We start from the raw sequence: 12,296 nt of genomic DNA on the forward strand, positions 1-12,296 counted from the left end.
GGAATCGAACCCAGGTCTCCTGCACTGTAGGCAGATTCTTTACCAACTGACCTACAAGGGAAGCCCGCACAGTTGTCTAACCACTTTAAAACAGAGGTCAGTAATTTTTTTTCTGTAAAGGACTAGAGAGTAAATATTTTAGACTCTGGGGGCCATGTGGTTTCTGTTGCAATTTCTCAACTATAATTGCCATTATAGCCTAAAAGCAGCCACAGACAATATGTAAATAGTGAACAAGGCTGTATTCCAATAAAGCTCTACTTGCAGACTACTGCAATTTGAATTTGATACAGTTTTCACATGTCATACAATATTATTCTTCTTTTGAATATTATTAGTCATTTAAAGATGTAGAAAACATTCTTAGCTCATAGGTGAAATAAAGACAGACAGCTGGCTGGACTTGGCCTGTGTACTACAGTCTGCTGACCCCTGCTCCAGAATCTACTCTAAGCTGGTAATCACTTGCACTGGGAGGCACAGGGAGGGGAAGGGCGATTAGGGGTACTGTCAGGAGACAGCATGGCTTCTCGTGTGCCAGACTGGCTAGAGCAGGCACTCTCAGAAATCCCCAAATACTACTTCTAGAGGTTCAAGTATAAAGAGAAAACTTCATGCTTGCCAGTCCTTAACTACTAAGGATACAAAGGTGAATTAAGCCAAGGGTAAAGTAGCATGTTTTAGATACAGGAGCAAGGCGAGCAAAGTCTCAGAGGTGGAAAGAGGCAGGTTCCTCCCACGCTACAATGAAGCGACTAGCACTGAAGAGAAAGATAAATGCAGGAAAAACAACATGGAAGGAAGTATGGCATGAACCTTGATAAAATTCATAAAACAGCCATCATTTTTCAAGAGAATTACGCTAATGAAACAACCATTGATGCTTTTGAAGAGTGCTATGAAAAGACAGAAGAGCTTTCTGGATCCTCAACTTTCTAAGGGAAGTAGGCTGAAAAAGATACTCAGCTGAAAACATAAGACACTTCTAGGCAAAAGAAGAAAAGATTTTGGGGGGCAGAGCCGAGGGTCCAGGGCGCAACCAACAACAGAGGAAAACAATGGTTCAGAGAAGCATACCCAAAGAGAGAATGAAACCTTCTTGACGGAACATTCACGATGCCTGAGGTAAGGGAACCTGACCGCAGATTCCTGCAGGACTTCAAAATGCTACAGATCAGTGACTGTTAGGACGTTCCTGTTCCTCCCCTTTTTAAATGAGAGTGTCTATTACGGTTTTTCCATGCCGGTACCACCGTCACATGTTGACTACGTGGGGTGTAAGTAGATGTCTCTTTAGTTCAGAGGCCTTAGGATGGACAGAAGCCACCCAGAGGCTCACATGCACCTGGACCTGAGGCAGATCACAAGATGATGGACTTTAAGCCAATGGTATAATTAGGATGAGACTTTTGGGAAATGTCCACGAGTACCGTTTTGTATGTGGGAGACATGTGAATTACTGTGGTTAGAGGGCAAGCTGCAGCAGACTGCACAGAGAGCTATAAAAGCTGCTTTCATTGCTGACAGTTGCTCATTTTATAATACAATTTTGCAGCTTTCCCTATTGAAAAGTGAACTTCCCAGGAAAGAGGTGGAGAGGAGTAACTGAGAATTCTAGTTGAGACAAGACCTAGGGTAGGCTGAAGGGGTCCCTATCTGGTGATTCTCTAGTGTGTAGCATAAATAAATTTCCTCTGAGGAAAGCTTCTAGAACCTTCAATTTGGACCTGAAGGACCAATTCAATTGAAGGACCAAGTTCAAGCAATGAACTGACAATCAAAGTTCAAATATGTTGAATCCTTGAACAAAACAGAATTGAACTGCAAGGGTCCACTTACATATAGTTTTTTAGAATTTAGTTTTTTAAAAATACTGAGGTCTACACTTTGTTTTATTTACTTATTTTTTTGTCTGCATGGCATGCAGGATCTTAGTTTCCCAACCAGGGACTGAACTTGGACCCCTGGCAGTGAAAGCATAAAGTCCTAACCACTGAACCACAAAGGAATTACTCTAGGATTTTTTAAGATAAATAATGCAGTACTACATAATGCATGGTTTGCTGAATCCATGGGTGCAGAATTGCAAATAGGGAGGACTGACTAGGGGACCTGAGTATCCGATGACGTGGGTATTTGTGGTGGGTCCTGGAACCAACGCTCATAGATACTGGGGGATGACTGTACACAAGAGGGCAAACCATTGTGAACTAAGTCATAGGGAACAGAGAACAGAATTTTAGAAGTGTAGATATGAGAACTGCCTAGTTACAGCCTGCTAAGTCGCTTCAGTCGTGTCCGACTCTGTGCGACCCCATAGACGGCAGCCCACCAGGCTCCCCCGTCCCTGGGATTCTCCAGGCAAGAACACTGGAGTGGGTTGCCATTTCCTTCTCCAAGTTACAGACTACAGAATATTAGTAGATGAGGGTATAATGCTTAAAGAAATAATATGGATAGAATCACAAAGATGCCAATCAACAAAAGATAACAGGAATAAACAGATAATTTGGGGGGGAGGAGAATGCAGTATTACAACTATTTAAATTAAAACAAAACAAAACCAACTTTGACCGAAAGATTAAACAAAAGAAATATTTAGAGAACTAGAAGATACACCTGAATAAACTACTCAGAATGTGGCCAAAAGAAACAGGGAAACGCAAGTATATGAAAAGACGCGGAGGACAGCACGAGAAGTTCTAATCTCTATCTAATCGGAGTGCCTCAGAGAGAGAGAATGGAAATGTTCACAAAAAGATAATGGCTGTGAACTTTCAAGATTCATGAAAACCAGCAATCTATAGAGTCAGGATGCACATCATAACCCAAACAAGACAATGAAAAAGAAACCCACGCCTAGAACTCTGTGGTGTAACTGCAGAACACCAAAGAGTCAGTCACCAGAGAAAGAAGAGATCACCTAGAACAGAACAGACTTCTCCAAAGCAACAGTGGGAGCCAGAGAGTACGTTAATATCCTCAAAGTTTTAAAAGAACTGTAAATCTAATTGTGCACTTAGGAAGATTAATCTTTAAATAAGAACACAAGTGTAAAAAGTCAATGCACTGAAAATGAAGAAAACAAAACATTACCTAAGGATGGTCTGCTTATCTAAATAAGAGGTTGGCTTTTTTTTCTGAAAAGGGCCAGATAAAAAATATTTTAGGCCTCACGGAGTGTGGTGCAATTACTCAACTCTTCACAAATGAATGAGTGTGGCTACATTTCAATAAACCTTTATTTCTTAAATCAGATAGCAAGGACATATTTGGCTGTTGGCTATAATTTACCAAACTTTGGGGTAGATAAAAAGCTCAAAACAATATATAGTAAAATCATCTAAAAATTAAACTTTATCTAGGTGTCTAGTTGTAAAATCAAAATATAATTAATTTAATTTCCATGCTTCAAGCAACAAAGTTAGAAATTTTAAATTAAAAAATACTATGCTGAGGAACCTTGAGGGCAATTACTCTGAGTGACAAATACAGTATGATCTTGCCATTTGTGAACTAAAAAAAAAGCACAGATACAGAGACCAGATTGGTGGTTTCTAGAGGCAAGGGGTAGATGAAATAGGCGAAGGGAGTAAAAAGATACAAACTTCCAATTATAAAATAAATTAAGTCATGGAATGCAAAGTACAGTATGCTGACTACAGTTAATATTATATTGCATATTTGAAAGTTGTGGGACTTCCCTGGTAGTCTAATGGCTAAGACTCTGAGCTCCCAATGCATGGGGCCCAGGTTCGATCCCTGGTCAGGGAACTAGACCCCACACGCTGCAAGTAAGCACAGCAAAATAAATAAATAAAACTAAGTTAAAAAAAAAAGTTGCTGAGAGAGTAAATATCAAAAGTTCTTATCACAAGAAAAAAAAAGTTCTGCAATTATGTATGGTAAAAGATGTTAACTCGACTTATTATGCTGGTCATTTTGCAATATATACAAATCTTGAATTATTATGTGGTAGAACTAAAACTAATCTTATATGTCAAATACACTTCTATTTAAAAGAAAAGAAAATGCATCGACTCTGCTGATGAATCTGGGGAGGACTTAACATCTTTGTAATACTGTTTTCCTATCCAGGAATGTAGTAGCATGTCCATTTACTCACGCCTTTAAAATTTTTTTTCAATAAAGTTTTATAACTTAACAAAATATTATGTTTTTCTATAAAAGAGAAACGTTTTCAGGTACTAGAAATAAACCAAACCAAACAAAAAAAAAAAAGAAAAATTGTGAGGGGAAGAACGATTAAATTTTAATGAGACATTAAAGAACCCTAAAATTAGTGGATAGATACTCTGTGTTCATGGACAGGAAATCTCAGTATCATAAAGATGTCCAGTCCTCCCAAACTACTGCCATAATCAAGCCTCAAACAGGACTTTTTGTGGAAACTGTCAAGCTGATTCTAAAATCTATTTGGAAGACCAATGGGCCAAGAACTGTTGAAACAATCCTTATAAGTAAAAGGTAGAAGTACTTGCCCAACCAGAAATCAAGACTTACAAAACTAAGATGAAGATGACAATTAGGTTTTAGTGCAGGGATAGACACAATACAAACCTCAAAAATAGATTCACAAATGTATAAAAAAAATTGAAAGATGACAAAGAAATGATTCAGATTAACAGGGAAAGTAATTCAATAATGATGTCCTAAAATTCAACAAAAGACTGAGATAACAGATTATCCATTTCAAAAAAGTTATTTCCTCTTGAAAGGAAATTTTAAAACTTTTTTAAAAAGCAATCTTAAAACTTAACAGTAGACATTCTGATTCGCAGGGTAAAATGGTAGTCATCCAATTTCAAATCAAATGTTCTACGAAATACTCCAAAACGCAGAGAAAGACCAAAAAGGAAAACAAAACTGCCCAGAGCACATAACTTGTTATACACGTTCTCACTTCAAACTTCAATTGTCCCATTATAAATAAATGGGGAATATAAACATCCTAAAACCAGCAATGTCAACTACAGAGCCCTTGCTGGAGAGAAAATATGAGGAATTTGTATGGAAGAGGAGGATCCCGGCGGAGGAGCACGCAGGTATCAAGTACGGTTCCTTGCAGAACCAGGGATAAGTAGCATCTAGATGAGGTGGGTATCCCTTCAAAGCCTGGTGGATAAAGGAAGAGAAGATAAGGGTTCTCCTGAAACAAGAAGGTGTCATAGAATCAGAAGTATAATAGAAAACCCCCTTGTATTTATTAGAAAAGAGGTTGCATTTCACGATACCAACAGAAGAGGGCATTCCTGAACTAAGAAACAGTATATTTTTCTTTCAGGCCCCACAGAATCACTTGTTCTTTGAAAATATTCTTAGGATATTTGAGAAAATTTGAGTATACAATGGAAGTGCTTAAAAGGAGGTGTATAATTTAAAAGAATAAATTTACAGAAAATAAAAGGGCTTAAAGGAACAAGTTAAATATCACCACAGAGAAATCAAGACAAATCCACAATATGGGAAAATCTTAAAAGACAACTGGCTTAGACTCTTTTTTAAAAAAGCCAATGTTGTGGTATAAAAATTGGTAAGGGAATTGTTTTATACAAATTACTATGAACTATTCCAGCATATGATAATGGTATTATGGTTATAAGGAAGACATTTTTAAGAATTAGAAGCTTCATATTAAATACTTATGGCTGTAATGTTCTGATGTTGACAATTTACTTTCCAACTGTTAAGTTTTGAAAAAAGTATTTATGGGAATATATCTATATGGAGATGATTAAAACAAATATGGCAAAATGCTAATTGTTAAATCTGGGTGATGATTATTTGTGGTATGCCAACTTTGCTATACGCTAAAAATTTTTCATAATAAAAGCTACATTAAAAAAAAAAACTACATAAATTCTAGCTCACTAAAAGCTACAGTAAGTATGGATTAACATCAGGGAAAAAGGAAAGAAACAACAGGAATCAAAATCCACAGTTAGCAGTTATCGCAAGTCAATGGAGTAAAGAATGTTTCATCTAATTGTAAAGACAATAACTTGTCCATGCTTGAGGAGAAAATTAAAATGAATATACTGTCACCTTATACAAAAGAATTTCAGATATACTGAATGAACTAAACATAAAATAATTTTATGTTTTAGAATAAATTAGACTATTTGTATAAACTTTTGGGACTGCTCAAAATCGTCCTTATACAAGATAGGAAATTTGGAAGTAAAAAAAAGGACAGATATTTTACCTACCAAAACAAAATTTTAAAATTTTGATATAAAAATGCCACAGACAAAAGAGAGACTGAGGAAATATTTGTGACTTATAATAAGAGCATAAAAGGCCTAATATTTTTAAAATTGTAACAAACTGTTGAGAAGATAAAACATTCCAATTTTTAAAAATGGGAAAATAATAAATTATAACTCGTACAAGAGAATATGCTAATTCCCATTAATAAATTCAAATATTCCAAATTTAACTGGAATATAAACTCTAGGAGGACAGGTCTTGGTTCCGTTCCCTGATATTTCCTAGAGATTAAAAAAGTAGCAGCACACTGAAAAAGCTTTCAGTAAATATTTGCTCACTGCTGCCTGGCTGGACAGGTGGATGCAAATTAAAAGAAAGCGGTACCAAATGACATTCACCAAATGTCATTCACCAAAATGACAATTAATGAAGCTGTTCTATTCAATGCTGGAGAAGGTAAAATAATGTCTTTATTAAAATGAAACACAAGCAACCTTATTTAAAGGAGTCTATTCTACAGATTTCCTTCTAGAGAAGGAAATGGTAACCTAGAGTATTCTCTTCAGAAGAGACTGGCAGGCTACAGTCCATGGGGTCGCAAAAGGGTTGGACATGACTTAGCCACTAAACAACAACAAATAGAACAATTCTACAGATTAGAAGCACCAGAAGGTCCAAATATATAAGCACATGGAGACCTGCATTCTTAGTAATGGCATTAAGTTGTGAACAACCTGAATGACAGTGACACTGAAATGGTTTATTAAATCATGGTACATCAATAATGTGGAATACTCTACATTATTTAAAAAAATGTGATAGCTCCCATTCTTGATGTTAAAAAAACAAAAATATGTTTTGGGGGGGGGGAAGCAAGTTGCAAAGTGTTTATGAGCACATTTAATGTGAGCAAAATCTAATCTGAATACCTACACAAATAAACATGGAATAAGATATGGAACGAATATCATAGATAATACTGGCTACTTAGGGCAAAGAGATTAGAGACAAGATATTATGAACTTTTTTTCTAAACATTTTTCTAATGTTAGACTTGTTAACAGTCAGTATATCTTTCATGGGCATCCCAGGTGGCTCAGCAATAAAGAATCTGCCTTTAATGCAGGAGATGCAGGTTCAATCCCTGGGTCGGGAAGGTCCCCTAGAGAAGGAAATGCAACCTACTCCAGTACTCTTGCCTGGGAAACTCCATAGACAGAAGAGCCTAGCAGGCTACCTTCCAGGGGGTGGCAAAGAGTCGGACATGACCTGGCAACCAAACAACAACAACATGCCTTTTACGTAAAAAAAAAAAAAAAAAAAAAATCAAGCTATGCATTGCATTACTAAGAAACACAAAAACTGATTCTAAAAAGGGAAAATGTCTGTGTATAAAATAGATAATTACTAAGAACCTACTGTAGAGCACAGGGAATTACTCAATATTCTGTGGTGACCTAAATGGGAAGAAAACCCAAAAGAGAGGAGATACACATATACATATGGCTGAGTCACTCTGCTGTAAGTAGAAACCAATACAACATTGTAAAGCAACCATACTCCAGTAAAAATTAATTCTAAAAAAAGAAATTTAAAATTTTAATTAAAAAATTAAATGTACAACATGGTCATCATAGAAATAATGTTTATCAATTCAATAATACAATGTGATAAATATAAGCTTGGAATTATAACCTATCAATATTAAAAATTTCTACTTTATATGGACCAAGTATAACAAGTCTAACTAATGGAAAAAGTCCCTCCCATGTGTGACCTATGTTAGTGACATTTTACTTTTTTCCGAGACAAACTTTGAAGTCAATTTGCCTACCTATATATGACACTATAGTTTTCTAACACTTAAATCTCAAGTCAAGAAGTATAGGCAAATGAAGCATGGAAAGGCCAAAACCCTAACAAGCACTAACACTAGTTGGTGGGACAATGAGCATGGACAGATATTGTCATTTCTTTTCCACTTGCTTTTCCCTTGAGCATTCTGATGGTCTGCTCAGTGGCTAATGTGAAGCCCTACACATAGCAGGCTCTACGCAAAGATGCAGACAAGAACAATAACTTATCTCTGAAGAGAGTGGGTTTTCAATATGCCTACTAATTTCAATCAAAATAGTCTGGTTGTTTATACTACTTCCTTCCTTCTCTTAAATATTCTGAAAGCTTCATAAAATAAACTTTGCACAATGAAATTTGTTTCAAGTTTTGCACAACAGGTTAAGACGAAACTGAGGTAAAAGAAAATAACTGGAGCAAAACACATATATTTTTAGACATACCAGCTAATTAGGCAGCTTACCGATTTATATTTAACTACTTACCAGTTAATTATTCAAATCATATTTATCTTAAAACCAAAGTTAAGAGAGATAGCACCAGAGCTTCTTATGAATAAATGAGAGGGGATTCACAGTAATTTAAGACAGAACCAATCCCTAAATTCCAAATGTAATAGTGTTTTGCTACATAGGATAAAAATAAGAAATATGTATCTCATGTAGTATGAGGGAGGAGATGATCCAGAGATGATCCAAAAAGCCCTTGACAGTGGGCCAAACACTCGGCTCTTGTCTTGTCTCTGCTAGTAACTACCTGGTCTTGGATATATCATTTACTTATGAGTCTCTTCATCTGAACTGGGGTTGTACCACCTTTTAAGATAACTTTAGGGTTAAAATCTTCTGGGTAGTCTCATTCCTAGTCATTAGGGGGAAGAAAAGAAGAAGAAAGCAAGCAAAACAAAATACACAAACAGGAAAGTTACTTGGTTTTATATAATTTCAAAAACAAGAAACTAAGGTTTACAAATTAAAAATTCAGATTTCAAGATTAAACAAATTCTATGAGATTTGTTTTATTAATTATATACCAATTTTCATAATCTTGATTTTGTTTAAAAGGGAAAACAACTTTGCTGTTTGCATGACAGGAATAAATGGGAATGATTAGCATAATCTGTGGAAAATAGATATTTGGACATAAATAATAAAACAGGTAAGACAAGCAAGACAGGTGACAAATCACTAGCCTCAAAATCTGGTATGAATTATAAACAAAATCACTAACCTCAAATTCTGGTATGAATTATAAATAAGAACAATTATATCATCATCTAACTCAATTTTTATTTTTAAAAAGGAATAGCAGCCAAAATAATTGGTACAGGAATAGGGACATTATAACTCAGAAGATAAGCTTTAAAAAGGCAATTGTAAAGAGGAAAACACTAAAAAAAGCATTTCCATTTATAATGAAAAATTACGAGTTTGCTTATTTCCAAATATTCTACTTTGTTGGGAATCACACTAGTTGAGGCTTAAAATGACTGATTTGTGGATGTTGAAAATAGTGATGATTCCTATAGATTTTAATCTCAGAACTTTGGGATCTAAAGTTTAGTGAGTTTAGTACTGGTGGCAATATAACAAAATGCTTTTTGTGCTTCACCTACTTATTAAAAGCATGACCAGTTCAAGTTGCTTAAATTTACCAAATTATAGTTTGCTTATCAGTAAAACTGAGATAATAAAGTAGCTAAATCAGAGTTTTAATAAAACTTGAGTTTTATTAAATTCAAGGTTTAAATGAAAACATACATAAAAACAGCCCCTAGGTTTTTTTTGAAAAAAATTATTGACTGAAATACTATAAAAATGTAAATATCTGAAATAATCAAGTACATTCACCAACTGTATTGAAGCCATTAAGCCAAAAGAAGGGAAAATGTGTTTATCTAAATTCCTACTATGAAATCACAAATGTTATTCAGAAGAATGGACTATTAAAGGGAATTCAATTTATCTTTATTCTGATTTTCAAAGCATAAAGATACTTTTGATATCCACATAATATGGATTTTCATAGCAATGGTATATTGATATGGAGCAACCCATAATCTTTTTAAAAAATTCTCCTTGGTTTAGAGAACCAAGTATGAGAACATGTTGGCACATAAAGCCAAAGAACAAAACAAAACTAACACTAAAGATTAAACACAGGTCCTACTGACTTTAATTAACTGGATAGGATATTTTGCTAAAAATAGCATAAACCTCTTTAATCTCGACATATATCTCTGGTAGAAGTAAATTAAACTCCAAAACTTCAAAGCAGATTCAGTCAGGGTTCTAAAGAAGCTCACTTTATTTTTATTTTGGGAATCTTACCTGAAAAGAAATTTGTTAAACACAGTGAACTGTGATTGGCTTTTACCACTATTATATACCTCTACCTACTGTACCCTTTCAATTAGGAACTAATCATGCCTATTTATTAAATACCACGGAGTAGAAAACAAAATGCTTGGACTGAATCACCATTATTCCATATAAAGTTATGAGAAATAATATGTACAGTCAGGAAAATGCAATAGTTATAACAGAGGCAGGACAACCCTCAAGTATTTGAAAGTATAGTGTTAACAAATAATCCACCTTCTCTGCGTAAGTTACAAGGAGCAGATTTTTAAGCAATATAAAACAAGAATTTAAATTATCCAGATTTGAAATGGCTTCTAACTTTTATGAAGGATACTATGCCAAACTGAAAGAGCATAAGCAATCAATGCACCTTTTGATTCAGTAGTTTCAAAATTTATTCCAAGAAATGGCAGGAGATGTGCTGAAATATATACATGAGACTGATGGCATATGACAGCAGAAAACATGAAAGCAAGCCTAGATATTATTTAGCCATGAGTAGTTTTAAATTAGTAATTTAAGACAATGAGAAAATGGTCAGGGTTAAGTATTAATATAAAGAAAAAACGTATACAAAACTATGTAATGAAGGATGCCAATCCTGCCCTCCTAAGAAAATATCTGTATGTGTAAAAATAATGGGAAAAGTAACTATAAAAATAACTAGAACAAAGTACAGTTGATTTTGTCTTGTGTAGTGGTACTGCAGATGGTTTTTGTTCCAAATTTAATCCCTGAATATATGCTGAATAATCAACCACGTATCAGGAATACTGTGAAAGGGACTGCTATACCTAAATAGTAAATTTAACTATATGACTCCCAAAGTCCCTTCTAACTCAAAGATTCTACAACTCTTAAGAAAACTATCTGCAACTCATTTAAAAATCAGTAAGCCTCTGCCAAGAACAAAAAAGTTGAAAGTCATATTTTCAAAGAAGGACTGACAGCCAAGAATAGCATTAATTTCTGAAGCAATATCAGTATCTTCTGGCTAAGAGTTTTTTTCTTAGATAGAAAAATGGGCAGGGAACCTAAATGAGCTATGGCAAACAAAAGAAACAAACAAGCAAAAAACCGCAGAATGAATATGCTATTGCCAAAATAATGAGGAGGAGGAAGAGAGGAATGAAGGAAAAACGAAGGTATATCCTTGTTTTTATCAAAAGGGCTACCACCAAAACAGACAGCATCCTCTGTATGAGTGATTAATGATGACAATCCTGAAAGCTACCTACACTCCTCTATCTGGTAGGATTACAAATCAGAGAAGGGAGTATGGTGTTAAGAAAGTCTCTGCTTCTTTAAAAAGAAATCTGATTTTATAAATTTGATTAACATCAGAATTAAGTGACTTTTAGTAGGTAAACTACAATCTCAACTTTCATCAAAGAAAAGAAAACATGAAAATCACAGCTAATTATAAACCACTGGCTCAGAGTCACAAAAATGGTAAATATGTTCACAATGCATTTTAAAGATTAATCCATTTTAAGTCAAGACAATTTCATAAAATAATTATCATAATATCACAGATTGGAAACTTATAAGTCAAAATAAAGAAAACATATTCCCCGTGTAATTAGTGAAGGTAGCCATTTGTTACAAAAGTAAGCCACCGAGAATGTCATTAACTTTATACCAGAGATAAGAATCCATACTAGACATCATGTAATAGGATATAACAACTACAGAATGAGAATATGCTCCTAAAATTGCAAAACAAAAAGAAAATGATTAAATACTAAAGTATAAATTACTCAAAATATGGAGAAATTATTTATATGCATGCAAATATACATGTATATACCATACCATACCATCTTTCTTGCTAATATTAAGGATATT

At 34.5% G+C, this 12,296-nt stretch overlaps 1 protein-coding gene across 37 annotated transcripts in view; it reads right to left on the reverse strand.

Annotated features, from left to right (window-relative positions):
• Window positions 1-12,296, reverse strand: part of CLASP2 (cytoplasmic linker associated protein 2) — a 175,597-nt gene that overhangs the window by 106,048 nt on the left and 57,253 nt on the right. The window lies entirely within an intron of this gene.

The sequence above is a fragment of the Bos taurus genome, chromosome 22 (genome assembly GCF_002263795.3).
Source record: "Bos taurus isolate L1 Dominette 01449 registration number 42190680 breed Hereford chromosome 22, ARS-UCD2.0, whole genome shotgun sequence".
NCBI classification, from domain to species: Eukaryota; Metazoa; Chordata; class Mammalia; order Artiodactyla; family Bovidae; genus Bos; species Bos taurus.